At 36.0% G+C, this 15,782-nt stretch overlaps 1 non-coding gene across 1 annotated transcript; it reads right to left on the bottom strand.

Annotated features, from left to right (window-relative positions):
- Window positions 1-1,986: 1,986 nt before the first annotated feature.
- LOC126024859 (small nucleolar RNA SNORA51) lies at window positions 1,987-2,118 on the bottom strand. Its single transcript, XR_007500957.1, has one exon. It is a non-coding gene; the product is annotated as a small nucleolar RNA SNORA51 (small nucleolar RNA).
- Between the last annotated feature and the right edge of the window lie 13,664 nt (window positions 2,119-15,782).

Raw genomic sequence — 15,782 nt, 5'->3', positions numbered from 1 at the left:
TATTCAAGACAGGCATTCTATTACTCTCACTCACTACCATTGTCAAAATAGTTGTCAGTGTACATATTTCTCTAATTAAACTCACCACTCTTTATGGTAAGCTTCATATCATGGGCCAGTCCTTCCAACCCTCATCTTTATTGTCTCTGTGTATTATTACAATACAGTCTTTTATTTTCTTAAAACACATAGATGAGTGAAACTATTCTGTGTCTATCTCTCTCCCTTTAACTTATTTTAGTCACCATAATATTTCCATGCCCATTCATGTATAGGAAAAGTTCATGACCATTTATCCTGATGACTACATAGTATTCCTTTGTGTATATGTGCCATAGTTTCTTTAGCCACTCATCTGTTATCGGGCATCTGGGTTGTTTCTAGATTCTGCTATTTGAAATAGCACTGCAATAAATATAGGTGTGCAGGAGGCATTTTTGTATTGTATTTGTGTTGCTAGGTTATATCCCAAGGAGTGGTATAGCTGGATCATATGGGAGATTAATTTCTAATTTTTTGAGGAATCTCCATATGTTTTCCATAAAGGCTGGACTAGATGGGCATTTCCACCAGCAGTGAATAAGAGCTCCTTTGTCCCCACATCCCCGCCAGCACTGATTGTTCTTGTTCTTTGTGATGTGTGCCAGTTTCTGTGGTGTGAGATGGTACCTCATTGTTGTTTTGATTTGCATCTCCCTGATGATTAGTATTGTTATGCATTTTTCATGTATCTCTTGGTAATTTGTATTTCTTCTTTGAGGAATATCTGTTCATTTCTTCTCCCCATTTTTTGTTGGGTTAGATATTCTTTTTCTTGTTAAGTTCTGTCAATATCTTGTATATTTTAGATATTAGTATCTAATGGGTATTGGGTAAATAATTTTTCCCACTCTGTAGGGGACCTTGTGTCCTCTTCCTTTAAGGTGCTGAAGCTCTTCAGCTTAATATAATCTTATCTGGTTATTTCCACTTCCACTTTTGTGGAGAGTGCTGTTTCCTCTTTGAAGATGCTTTTAAAAAATGTCGTTACCCTCAGTTATTAATCTATTAGGTATCAAGACTGACCTCCCTCCCCAATAAGCCATTATCCAGCTCCCAAGTGGAGGGACACCCACTCAGCCCTGCATCTCGCCCCCCAGCAAGAAACTACAACCAACACTCCTGCTGTCTCATGCTCTGTGGTACTCCCTCTTAACACCCCATCCCCAAAATGTGGACTGTTATTTGATACCAGATTCAGCTTCAGAAGTACCTCTAGTGGAAAAACTTTACCCAAGCCCTTTCTGTCGCTAATCACTACCCAAATTCAAGAAGACCAGGATGTGTGATAAAAATGTGCCCTGGATATCATCCCCCCACAAGAATATCCCAAAAGACAATGGGGAAGCCTATATTTCCTTTATAAGTTTAAGACCTTTATAATACTACCTCTTAACCTGTTTATCTCCAAATGCAAGGTAGTCTCCTTCAATACTTGGTTCCCTTAATTACATTTTTAAGCTCATTTTTATTTATTTTTTCCTTTATATATAAGTGAGTGTATATTTATATAAATATTAAGCCTTGTTTTATTTTCTTCTCTTCCTTAACTTCACCTGTTTTGGTGTTTTGGTTCTGCTGGGTACAAAAACCTACAAGAAAAAGTCTTGCCTGGAATTAAAGCTTGGGTCAAAACCAGGGCACAGAGAAGATAGAGCCTGACAGTCTCATCCCCAAATGCACCAGCAATATAAAATAGCATCATTTCTTTTTGCAAAGGCATACTAAAAAGGCGGAAATTTTACATATAGAAACAATTCTTATATACTAGGGATAATAATTCACACATTTTGCAATACAGGGGCAACTCCTATCTTGAATATATGTCATGTGTTCCCAACTTAGACTCCATGTGATTAGATAGCAACCGTCCAACCCAAAACCCTAGATCTCAGACATAGAACCAACACAGCTCCAGGACCCAAACTCCCTCTGGGATATTCTTTTTTTTGTCCCCCAATTCACAATACAGACCGGCAAAGGGCGTGGGTTGAGGTGTAAATGGGGTGCATTTACTGTACCTCCTCTTTCTATACAGTCAGTGTAAAGAACACAGCATGTAGTAAGAATTGGGAGACCTTATCATCTTTTCTTTTCTTTTTTATTTTTTAAATATATACAAAAAAAAATCCTTCACCAGTGTAACATTCTTATGACCAATATTCTTAATACTGCTCTGACACCAATATGTGCCAGTTTTGGTATGACATCCCGACAATGAGAAAATGGCAACAACTTGGTCTAAGAGCAGGTTGTCTTAACTCACCACCTAACAATAAGATGAAATCAGAAAACACATTATCCTTTGATCTGTGCAAAAGCCAAGATTGCTAAGTACAGAAGACTGTGACCACCATGACTGGGCAGAATACATCTTGGAACCAATAAAAATACCTTAATCTAGGGTTTGGCCTATGATCTGTACAAACAATCAAGATCTCTAATTCCAGAGGTTTGACAGACAACTGCAACTGATCAGAACTTCTGGAAACATAAACAAAGACTCTCTCTTAGGCTTTGTCCTAGGATAGGTGCAAAAACCAAGACCACCAACTACAGAAGACTGATTAAAACAAATGTGATGGAACAGAACTCTGGAACTGTAAAGAAAGACTTCATCCATGGCTACATCCAATGACATGTGCAAATACTAAGATCACTAGCTGCAGAGGCCTGATTTTATCATCCACGATGGAGCGGAAAGCTTCCAGACATCACAAAATGACCTAGGGAAGAGTAAAAGAGAATGTATGGAGCCTGTAGTTATACCCATGACAATATTCTTCAAGGGAGGAGAAACCCTGTATCTCTTAGGCCAGGGGAATTCCCTTTCTAATCTCCAAAATTTTTACTGCACCGATGCAAAAAAAAAAAAAGAAAAAATAGCACGAATTAATTTTTTTGTAATTGTTGTTGCTTGTTTATTTTTCTTTTTGTTTTCTTTTTGTTTTTGCTTTTGTTTTTCCCCTGTGCTTTGATTTGCCTTTATTTTGGGACCATGATTAGTGTTTGGTTGTTGTGTTTATTGCTGTGGTGCTTTTCATTGTTGTTTTTTTTTTCCGTCTGATTTTTTTGTTATTATTTTTATATTTTTCTTCTTTTTCCCCTTTCTTTTCTTAAACTGATTTTTATAGTCTAGAAAGACTCCTCCCAGTTTTTGCTTGTTTGAATTTTTGAGCCCCCATTTTTTCTATTTTTTTCTTACCTTCAAACACAGCCACATAACTTGAACCATCTTGTTCTGCCTCACAAATTGAGAGGGAATTAATGGAGGGCACCAAGACCAAACAGTCATATGAACATTGAGTAGAAATAAAATAAAAATCAGACTTAAACACAAAATCCAAAGCCAACTACAACAGAATTAATACCCAAGCTAGACACAGAAGGAACCACTTATACTATCAGCCTGGGGGGCAAAGGAGGGGCAATATGGGATGCATTGGTGATGGGAATGCCCCTGATTCAATGTCACTATGTACCTAAAATATTACCTTGAAAGATTTGTAATCCACTTTGGTCAAAATAAAAATTATTAAAAAAAAGTTGTGGACTGTTTTACTTATATGTTCTTCTATATTCCTTAATGTTCTGGGGCTTATATCAAGGTCTTTAATCCATTTGCATTTGACATTGGCACATGGTGTTAGATAGAGGTCCAAGTTTGCTTTTTTGCATGTGGCTGACCAGTTGTCCCAACACCACTTGTTGCTCCATTTTGCATTTCTTGTCCTTCTATCAAATATTAATTGATTGTATATATGGGGAACATTCTCTGAATACTCAAGTTTATTCCACTGATCTGAGAGTCTGACTTTATTCCAATATCATGCTGTTTTAATAACTATTGTCCTGTAGTACAATTTAAAGTTGGGGAAAGTGATGCCTCCTATTTCTTTTTCCTAAGGGTTGCTTTAGCAACTCGTTGGTTTTTATTGTTTCAAATGAATTTCAGGAGTGATTGATCCACTTCTTTGAAGAATGTCATAGGTATCCTTACAGAGATTTTATTGAATTTGTACAATGCTTTGTGGGGTATTGCCATTTTATTGATGTCAATTGTCAAAATTCATGAACACGGTATGTGTCTCCATTTCCTTGTTTCTTCTTTTATTAAAGTAGGAGTTTTGTAGTTTTCTTCATCTCTTTAGTTGACTCCAAAGTATTTGAGTTTGTGTGGCGCTAATGTGAATGGGATTTTTTAAATGTCCATTTCTGCTCTATTATTTGTGTATAAGAACACTAGTGATTTTTGCATGTTAATTTTGTAGCCTGCCATTTTTTATATAAATATATTGTTCCTTGAAGCTTTACGATAGTTCTTAGATTTTTTTTTTTTTTTTTTTTTGGTTTTTGGGTCATACCAGCAGCACTCAGAGGCTACTCCTGGCTCTATGCTCAGAAATCGCCCCAGGAAGGCTCGAGGGACCATATGGGATGCCAGGATTCGAACCACCATCCTTCTGCATGCAAGTCAAATGCCTTACTGCTGTGCTATCTCTCAGGTCCCAGTTTTTAGAATTTTCTAAATATAGTATCATGCTATGTGCAAATAATAAGAGCTTGATTTTTTTCTTTTTCTGTCTGAATACCTTTAATATCTTGTTGTTGCCTAATTGCTATTGCAATTACTTCCAGTATTATGTTAAGTAGGAGTGGTGAGAGAAGACAGCCTTGTCTGTGCCAGACTTTAGAGTAAATTCTTTTAGTTTATCTCCACTGAGAAAAATATTTGCCATTGCCTTTTGGTAGATGGCCTTGACTATATTGAGAAATTTTCCTTCCATTCCCATCTTGTTGGTAGTTTTTAATCATGAATGAGCATTAAACTTTATCAAATGTTTTTCTGCATCTATTTATATGATTGTATGTGTCTTTTCTTTTATTGATATGGTGTATTACATTCATTGCTTTATGTGTATTAAACTATCCTTGCATTCCTGAAATAAAATTAAAAAAATATGATCTTCTTGTTTGAGGTGTTGGAACCTATTTGCTAGGATTTTGTTGAGGATCTTTGCATCAGGGATATTGTTCTGTAGTTTTCTTTCTTTGTAGAATTTCTGTCTTTTTTGGTATTAGGTGATGTTAGGTTCATAAGAACTATTTGGGAGTGTTTCTGTTTCTTCAATTTTTTTGAAAGAACCCGAAAAGGATTAATAGTAGTTCCTCTTGAAAGATGTGAGAAAATTCATTTTAAAATCCATCTGAGCCTGGGCTTTTGTTTTTGGGAAGACTTTTGATACAATTAATTTCCTCAATAGTGATGTTTCTGTTTATATATTCTAGATCATCCTAAATCAACAGTGGAAGATTGTAAGAGTTCAAGTATTTATCCATTTCATTAAGGATCTCATGTTTCATGGCTTAGAGTTTCTCAATGTAGCTCTGATTACCCTTTGACTCTCTGTAGTATCTGTAATAATCTCCCCCTGTTCATTTCTAAACCATTCTTTGTAAGTTTTGCTAGTGGTTTATCAATCGTGTTTATTTTTTCAAAAGATCAAATTTTGCTTTTGTTGATCTTTTGGATTGTTTTTTGAGTTTCACTTTGTTATTTCCTTCTGTCAGCCCATTTTTGGTTCATTTTGTTGATAATTTTCTAATTTTATATGCTGTGTCAATAAGCTATATATGTCTGCCCTTTCTTTTCTGATGTGTGCTTGCAAAGCTATAAATTTTCCTCTTAATACTTCTTTTGCTTTGGCCCACATATTCTGATAATTTGTGACTTTATTCATGTTTGTTTCCAAGAATCTTTTGATTTATTCTTTGATTTCATCTCTAACCCACTGGTTGTTCAGCGGCGAGTTGTTTAATTTCCACATGTTGAAGTTTTTCTTTTGTGTCCTTTTGAAGTTCGCTTTTAATTTCAGTGCCTGAGAAGTTATCTGCATGATTTTTATCCTCTTGAGTTTATGAAGATATGTTTTTGGGCCAGCATGTGATCTATCCTGGAGAATGATACATGAGCATTGGAGAAGAATGTGTATCAGTTTTCTTCTAGTCCACTTTCTTCCATTTCTCTTTTCAGAGCTAGTATATTCTTGTTGGGTTTCAGGCCGGTTGTCCTATCAAGGAATGACAGGGCAGTGTTGAGGTCTTCTACAATATTATTGTGTTGGTATTGATATCTTCTTTTAAATTATTTAACAATTGTATTTACTATTTTGCTATTTTCTCATTGGGTGTGTATGTTTAGGGGTGATAATTCTTGCTGTTGTACATATTCCTTGATCATTTTGAAATGTCCATCTTTGCCCCTTATAACTTCTGTAATTCTAAAGTTTGTGTCATATAATATTAATATGGCCAGCTTTTTAAAAATTTTTATTGTGGTAAAAGTGATTACAAATCTTTCACAGTATATTTAAGGCACATAGTGACAATGTATGAGGAGCATTCCCACCACCAGTGTTGTCCTCCCTCCATCCCTGTTCCCAGCCTGCATCCCACATCTCCCTCCTTTACCCCAGAAAGCTAGTGGAACTGTTCCCAGTTGCACAGCTTGTTGTAGGTTGAATTTTGATTCTGTTGTTTTTGACTTTGGATTAGGTATTCAAGTATGATCATTTTTTATTTCCATGGCCAGCTTTTTTAAGGAAGTTGTTTGCCTGGACGATTTTCCTCCAACCTTTGATTTTGAGTCTATGTTTATTTTGACTATTCAGATGTGTTTCTTGTAGGCAACAGAATGTTGGATTCAGCTTTTTGATCCATTTTGTCACTCTGTGTTTCTTAACTGGTGAAATTTAGTTCATTGACATTGAGAGAGATCATTGTCATGGGATTTAGTGTCATCCTTACATAGGACTTTGGTTTGTCTGTTGGTCTGTACTGTCTTAAAGTAGAACTTTCAGTTTTTCTTTTAAGTCTGCTTTGTCCTTAACATTTCTGAACTTCTGTTTATGCATGAAGCTATGCATACTTCCTTCAAACCTAAATGTGAGTCTGGCTGGGTGAAGTATTCTAGGCAAAGCAGTCATTTCATTGAATTTCATCACTTTATCCAACCACTGCCTTCTGACCTTGAGGGTTTCTTGTGACAGATCTGCTGTAAATTTTCAGGATGCTCTTTTGAGTGTAATTTCCCTTCTTGATCTTGCTGCTTTTAGTATTCCTATCTGTAGAATTTATCGTTGTGACTAGGATGTGTTTTGGTATACTTTTTTTTGATCCTCTTTTAGCTGCCACTTTTCAGGCATGCAGAATTTGCATGCAGTCTTTAGCCCTGGGAGTTTTTCTGTAATGATGTCCTTGACTATGTATTCTTTCTGTACATTTTCTTCCTGGGGTTTTGGGACTCCAATTATTATTATGTTATTTCTGTTGAGTTTATCATATTCTATTTTTGTCTGTTCATAGTTTTTGAGGATGTTTCCCATTGTCTGTTTGCATTAAGATTCTTTCCCAATTTCTTCTGTTTTATGGTTAAGCATCTCATCTTCCAGCTCACTGATTTGGTCCCTAGCTGTTGTTACCTTGTTGGAGAAACTTTCCCATAAGGTTTTCATTTTGCCTACCAAGTTTTTCAGACCTGTTATTTCAGTTTGGAGTTTTCTGATTTCTATTTTCTGATCCTCTTGATTCTTATTTGTGGTTCATTCAACTTGATCCATGCTTTCTTTGAGTTCTATGAACATCCTCCATATTTCTTCTCTAAAATGTTGATCTGAGAGACTATAAAGTGGTTGGGACTTTTCAGGTCATCATATTTGCCATCTACATTTTTTATGCATGGTTTTGGTCTTCATTGTTTCCCCATTGTCATGCTTGTGGCGTGTTGTTTTCTTTATGTTGTGCTAAGCTCATTGGATAGAAGATATGTGTTACCAAGATATGTGTGAAGCCAAGTAAAGTGGCTGTGCTCCTTTTGCTCCACCATTCATTTCCAGGGATAGCTCATTTCTGAAAAAGTGCCTTCATAGAACTTCTGGGTGGGATAAGTCAAGGTCTATCACAGCAGAGACATTCACAATATCTGCCATGTGTTAAAGCACATAGCAGGAATCAGGTTCGGCCTTTTGTGAGCTGGCCAGCTCACCTATGAAGAAGTGCCCTCAGGGAATTTCTTGTTGGAATAGTTCAAGGTCCAGCAGAGCAGAGACAGTCACAATGTCTGCTGCGTGCTAAAGCACATAGACATTTACTTATTTTTAATCTTAACTTCTTCGTTGATATCTGTCTTAATTCTTTCATGACTTACTTGAAGATAATATTAGACACTGAGACAAACTGGTGTTTACAAGAGAACATAGCCAGATAACTCCCTCTATCCAAGGTCTTCTTTTATAGAAATATATATATGTATATACATATATATAATGTGAAGATATTGTTTTCTAAAGTATATCTTTCAATAGTGATATAAATGTATAAATAGAAAATTTTGGCAACTTGTGGGCTAAATTATAAAATTTTTCCCTATACTCAATTTTAAGTATATTTGCTCCCACATGGGATCTCAGTATGTGACAGTACATATTTGGAGATGAGCATTTCAAGACATAACAAAATGTAACTGATACTGTTTTTTTTGTTTTGTTTTGTTTTTCGGGCCACACCCATTTGATGCTCAGGGGTTAGTCCTGGCTAAGTGCTCAGAAATTGCCCCTGGCTTGGGGGGACCATATGGGACACCGGGGGATTGAACCGCGGTCCTTCCTTGGCCAGTGCTTCCAAGGCAGACACCTTACCTCTAGTGCCACCTCGTCGGCCCTGTAACTGATACTTTTATAATAGAAGATAAAGATGCATAAACACATGGATAGAAGATGATATGAAGATAATTAAAGAAGCAGCTGTCTACAAATCAGAGGAAAATAAATCATTCCTGTTTATATCTTGATTTGATTCCTGTTCATATCTTGGCTTTCTATCTTCTAGAATTATAAAATTAATTTCTGTTTTTGAATCACTTGTCTTAGAAGACTAAGGCAGGTATGGGTGGGTCAGTAGTAGAAATTTCCTAAAGTCTTTTCTTACTCCAGTATTATGATTTTTAATAAAGTATGACCCTGTTACAATGGGAGGAATTTTTTATAGTGAAAGGAGAGAGTCAGAATTGGAAGTAGATAGAAAAAGTCTAAATAAACGCAAAAACAGCATTAACCTATTTGGGGCCTAATTATCATCATAATCTATGAGGAAAGAAGTAAAAGGTAAGGGCCAAAATGCAATGTCAACTCTACATAGTAGCAAGGCTTAAAGGCTTAAAATGAACAATACACTGATATTACATGTAAAGGATGGGAACTGCTGAAAATAGCATCTGTAAATAGAGCTATGGTTATATCATCAGTAATTACAATTAGCTAATATATTGTTACTCAACCTTTTTTACATTGGTGGGCTGGCACCTGTCTTGCATATCAATATGTGGCCCTGCTGCTATAATCAAGGCAGTAGACAAGTGGTTTTCAACTTTTCTATTACTCTGAACCAGCCTTGTTTGGCGACTGTTTATAGACCACTGAACTAAAGCATAATTGCAGAATCTTATTTTTATTATAGACAATTTTTTCAGAGAGGAATGCCAAATGAATATTTAAACAATTAAATCATTTTAAAATAAAATATATGCATACAAGTCATCATTTTATTTAGTTATAAAAAGTATAGAAAGTGGGATAAGGGGCCAGAGAGATAGCACAGCGGTAGGGCATTTGTCTTGCAAGTAGCCTACCAATGGTGGTTTGAATCCCAGTATCCCATATAGTCCCCCTTGCCTATCAGGAGCGATTTCTGAGCAGAGAGCCAGGAGTAACCCCTGAGCGCTGCTGGGTGTGGTCTAAAAAACACACACAAAAAAAAAGAAAGAAAGAAAAAAAAAAGAAAAGTGACATAAAACATCAGATAGGGAACTTGCCTTGCATACTGCTGAGCTGTTTCCCCCCACTACCACCCCTGGATACCACAGATGGTTTCTTGAGCACCACTAGGAAAATCTCTAAGCACTGCCATGTCTGGCTCACCAATCCCCAAATAAAAAAGAATAGGAACAATCTGTTGGGTTTTTTTAATATATATATATATATATTTATATAGTGACTGGGTAAATTTCATATAAGTTCTCACCCTCTTCCCATTCACTTCTTAGCTTACTCCAAAATGAATCTTTGCGATTGAAATCTATCTCATCATTTCAAATGAAGCCCACAGTCTCCTTTCACATCTTGCATCCCTAGAAGCTATATAATAAATATAAATATAATAAGCATAATAATGGGGTAGAGGGACAGACTCCATGCTTTTATGTTTTATCTTCTAATATGTTATTCATATATTTTTCTTGCTTGAGGATTGAAAACTCTCAAAGGTCGAAACCATCTTGATTTTTGTAGCTCCCCATTGCATAGTGAAGTATGTTGACCCTCAATAAATAGCTATTAAATCACATTTTGTCTCACATTCAGAGCCTCCAGAAATTGAAGAGCAGCCATAATATTTTTCAAGTATGGTATTTTAAAAAGCCCTCAAAAGACTTTAGATTGTATATTATCAGAATTCCTTGTTTTGCAATCTAGAAGAAAGTATTAAGAACCTGCCTATTAAGCATATTGCATACTTCTTGGTACTTTTTGCTTTATTTTTGGCTAACCTTTTTATCTTTGGGGACTTGGCTTATTACCATCTCATGTTTATATAATTATGTCAGAAAATCCTATCAAACACAGGTCAAACCAAAAAGCATTTCTAGGCGCATTCTGAAATCTTATCTTGCTGCTAATTTATTGTTCTGAGATAAAACTGTGAGCATGTCTCTTCCAACCCCTCCCCATTTACCTCTTATAGTTCTTGCTTCCCTCCTATAAAAAAAAAATAGAAGTGATAACCATTGCATGACTTCTTTTTCCTTGAGTTTCATAGTTTTCTTTTTTCATTTTACCACTTGCTATAGATTTAGTATGGACTCAAGTTTCTTTTTCTGAGCATTCTGCAATGTTCCGATGGCAATATAATAGATCTGTAATTAAATACTTATTTAGGGAGTGATTTTTCTTTTGTTCCATTTCATCAAGTGTGTGTGTGAGTGTGTGTGTGTGTGTGTGTGTGTTTGTGTGTGTGTAGGGGGGGCAGTCATAGCAACAGTTTGCAGGATCATATGGTGTGAATATAAAGTTTTCATTAGAAACTTTTTATTCACCATTCTTGAACCATTTTATCAAGCTTTGGAATTTTCTCTAGAGTTGTCAAGATTTCTATAGGGAGCCCCACACTATCTTCACAGTTCTACTACAGAGGATAATGCATAAGATAAAGGTTTCCTTACAACTTCACATGTGTGCTATGTCTAGCCTTTGGATCCAGGTAAAGTTGAGCGGGTGCTGGTTTGAAATCTGAAACTCTTGCACATCTGCTGTGGACACTGATTGTAGCAGAGAAAGTGACCCTCTCCAAGTTTTATTTGGGTCATAAAAATTCATGCTGAGCACCACCTCTTTAAGATTCTGTGCCATTAAATGTGGTTAGATCCAGAGTACACTCTGGAGGAAGCCAGAAAGGACATTAACATGCTTAGTCTATGACACACTTCCTTATTTTTGTCATTTTGACATTTATGTGTTATTTCATTAGGGATTTTTAAGAGAAGACCTTTTTTCATCAGGAACTTTTCCCCAGATCTCCATAAGAATCAACAGTTTATAATCAAACAGCTGTCTGGTCTTCATTTCCACTGAGTTAGACCACCTGCCGGCTGTTAACCTCTGCAAGGTTATTATGATACAATTGTTGTTGTTTGTTTTAAAAGTTTCAGAGCTAAAGGAAAATATTAGTAACAAGTTACTTAACCTGGAGTGTTTACTGTTCCCACTCAACTTGCAGATGGTGTTCCAGTGGCCAGCAGCAAGAGGGAGGGCGCATCTGAGGCCAACACTATTTTGCACTTGTTTTGGAGACGAACCATAAAAATAGGCTTGGCAATGGGGAAGACAGCACTTGTGGGAGGAGAAGCTGGCAGCATTACAAAAGCATTTTAAAAAGAAACACAACCTTTTCTGACGACTGAAATTGCGAGGCACAATCTCCACATAACCCTTAGTTCAGCAAATGGTAAACTTCAAGCTACAGTTGGTAGAGCAGAAAAAGATTTATTTTTTTAAATTTGTTCATCTTCACAATTGGAAGCTCCCACTCTTTCTGCTTTCTTCTGTGCATCCCACTGACTAATGGAAATGAAGGTTGCAAATTCTCTCAAGTGGCCCTAAGTGTATAATTTTCTATGGCCTATGAAGATGCAGTCCCTGAGTCATTTTTGTGTAAGCTCTGATTACAAGGTTTTCTTCATCTCCTAGGTCTAGGTGGCTTAGGGTATGAGCAGCGCCACAGAGGTGAAAAGGATTCTGTTAAAAAGGTGGGGTAAGGATCCCAGACCAGATTAATGAAGAAAAAGGTCTTCATTAATGATGGAGAAGGTCTTCCTTGAGAATTGGAATTTCGTTGGTTTCATTCCCAAAATATAGAACAGGGGCCAGTCCATGATAAGCTCTGTTTAGGTAAAATACAGGAAAAATGAAAGATCTTTTATTACTTTTTTTCTAGTGACCTTCTTCTTATGGTTTACCCAAGTAAATAGTACACATGTATCATTGACTTTTGGCACTCATATAATAAAACTGACATTATTTCTGGTTATGAATCAGAGCAGTTAGAGAAAAATTAACTCCCTATGGCTAATAATATTTATGACTAAATTTGGTCAGGGTTTAATGAGTTCTAGTCTTGCTCATCTCTGTTAGTATCTAGTAATCCAGGACAAATAATTTCATTTTGGAATTTTGCATTTCTCATTTGTAAAGTGAGGGAAATTAATAACATTGGTTCAATTTGGTGGGAAACATTTAAAGAGGTAGAGCCATACAGAACAGCTTGCTTTGTTTTTATAATTCTATGATAATAAGCTACTTGATCAAATATCATTTAAAGGTCAATGAGCAATTCATTTTAACTCAGCACATCTTTTAAAATTCACTGTGTGCCAGTCACTGTGCTGAGTTAAATGTAGGTACAAAAATGATATTTCTCCCATTTTGGAAGAGATTTTAATCTGTTGAGTAATCTAGTCATATGATAATGTAGTTTTATTTTTCTCATTGTTGGCATCTTTGTTAAGGTGGAAATGGAAGTTACAATACCTGGAATGTTTCCTCCCTTTACATGTTAGAATTGACAGCAAGTTGTATTATTTTATGTATGTGATTATATTAGAACCATTATTAGACACTCACAAAGCCATTGCTTTCTTCATCTCATATCCTACACAGGAAAGTGGAAGTGCATGTTATAGTATCCTTTTAGAAGTCTTCCAATAGTCTTAGCACCCAGCATGTCATAGACATGTGATCAGGAGGATCACCATATAGTTTGTCATGAAGATGCCTTGGGAGAGAGTTAGTTTCCTCTACCTAAATGTCATTAGCACCATGTGGCATGTAGAAAGCACTATGATAATTTGATGAGATGAGTGAAATAAACTGAACTGAATCAATTTCTCTAGAATGTCCTTTTTCTAACCTTCTCACTTTGCCTTGTAGTGATCTCAAGAGTGCCTTTTGGAAAATTAATTTTTAACTTTAATTATTGATTGATTGATCGATAGGTTGGTTTTGAGGCCACACCCAGCGGTGCTCAGGGGTTTGTTACTCCTGGCTCTGCACTTTAGAAATCACTCCTGGCAGACTGGGGTACCGTATGGAAAGACGGGAATCGAACTGGGTCCCTCCCGAGTCAGCTGCCCTATGCTATGTTATCTCTCTGGCCCTGACATTAATTATCTGTAATACATTCTCATCTCTTCACTAATCTAGCATTTATTTCAGTCAGACCAAAACTTGGGTTTTATTTTTAAGACACATAAATTATTTTTTTGTTTGTTTTTGGTTTTTGGATAACAACTGGCGGTGTTTTGGGTCACAACTGGCTCTGCATTCAGAAATCACTCCTGGCAGGCTCAGGGGACCATATGGGATGCCAGGGTTTGAAACACCATTGCTGTTAATTGGCTGTATACAAGACAAACACCCTACCACTGTTCTATCTCTCCAGCCCCAAGGCCTTTTATCTTATTCTACATGCTATGACTGGTGTGGGTGGCCACCATCATCTTCTTAATGCTTTTAAATTATGATATTTTTGCTATGTGCATAGGTGTATATATATTTGTATATATGTTTGTGCATGCACAAGTGAAATAATCCAAATATACTTATACATGCATTCATATTCATAGGTTTATGATGTTAAATTTTCATTTTTCGGGCCCGGAGAGATAGCACAGTGGTGTTTGCCTTGCAAGCAGCCGATCCAGGACCAAAGGTGGTTGGTTCGAATCCCAGTGTCCCATATGGTCTCCCGTGCCTGCCAGGAGCTATTTCTGAGCAGACAGCCAGGAGTAACCCCTGAGCACTGCCAGGTGTGCCCCAAAAACCAAAAACAAACAAAAAATTTTTTTCATTTTTCACCTTTTGCCTCATTCTTTATCATTGAAGATAAAAATATTTGGAACAATCTTCTCTATTTCAAATTCAGTATCTTATATTATCCAGGGCAAAACATTCTCTGTATGATGTCTTCATTTTACCCTAATTTATCCACTCCTTCAGTTACTTCAAACAATTCATGATTATAATCCAATATGGCTCCTACACACTTTGGTGGTTACACACTTAACAAAAATTTGGGTGAAATGGATAGACAGAAGTCTATAGAATTTGAGAAATTCATAGTTGATTTTCGACATGCCATTGAGCAGAATTTCACAATAATTTCTGTAAACCAATAACAGATATAGTTGACTGGATTGATAAATTGTCTAATTAATGTGTTAGCTCAATAAAGTAGTACAATTGAATATAAATCTTAGATTGTTAAACTCAGTGATGGATCAACAAATGCCCTATCAATCATATTAAAACAGGAACAGTTAAGAAGAATATTATCTCTCTCACTACCAAGTATTTCATTCAGTCTTGAAAATTCTGTGTTGTCTCTTTAAATATACCTTATATGCCATTTATTCCTCTTTTTTTATGCATAGTAGAATTTCTTCATCCAAGAACTAACCTGGCCCAAACCTGCTTAGCTCCAAGATCAAATAAGATCGAGCGTGTTCAGGGTGGTATGGTGGTAGACAATGCATAGTAGAATTCTACAAATTTATCTGAAAAGATACAGTCCGGAGAGCTGAACTATAGAGATTCTACAGGAAATAAAGCATTAGCCTTGCAGCAGTTGGCTTAGTTCAAATCCCTGGCACCATATGTACTTTCTAAGGCCCTGCCAGAAGTAATCCTTGAGCACTACCAGGTATGAAGTCCAAACCAAAACAAAAAAGCAAAATAAAATGTGAAAAGAAAAAGAAGAGTAAATATAAATAGTCTTTGTAGGCCATTGTGTTCTTTAATTTTTATTTAAAACACGTCTGTCTGTCTCTCCTATTGATAGCCATTTATATTTTTCTATTACAAACAATTCTCAATAGACATAATTTTTAGCCATAGACAAAACAGACATTAAACTGTTCACTACTTAGCATCACACAAAAATAATTTAAAATGGATTAAAGAGTAGGATATTGCCCTAAAATAATAAAAATACACATAAAAAAACAGTTGGTATACTTATGGATATCAACCCCAGATGTTTTTAGGAGCTTAATTTCAGAAAAGAAAATAAAAGAAAAATAAAACAGAATTTTATACAATGAAACAAACCAAAAAAATAAAAATGCAACTTGCTGACTC

This window comes from Suncus etruscus, chromosome 12 (assembly GCF_024139225.1).
Source record: "Suncus etruscus isolate mSunEtr1 chromosome 12, mSunEtr1.pri.cur, whole genome shotgun sequence".
Lineage (NCBI taxonomy): Eukaryota > Metazoa > Chordata > Mammalia > Eulipotyphla > Soricidae > Suncus > Suncus etruscus.
The sequence above is the reverse complement of the archived record's forward strand: the minus strand, read 5'-3'. Positions and strand labels throughout refer to the sequence as shown.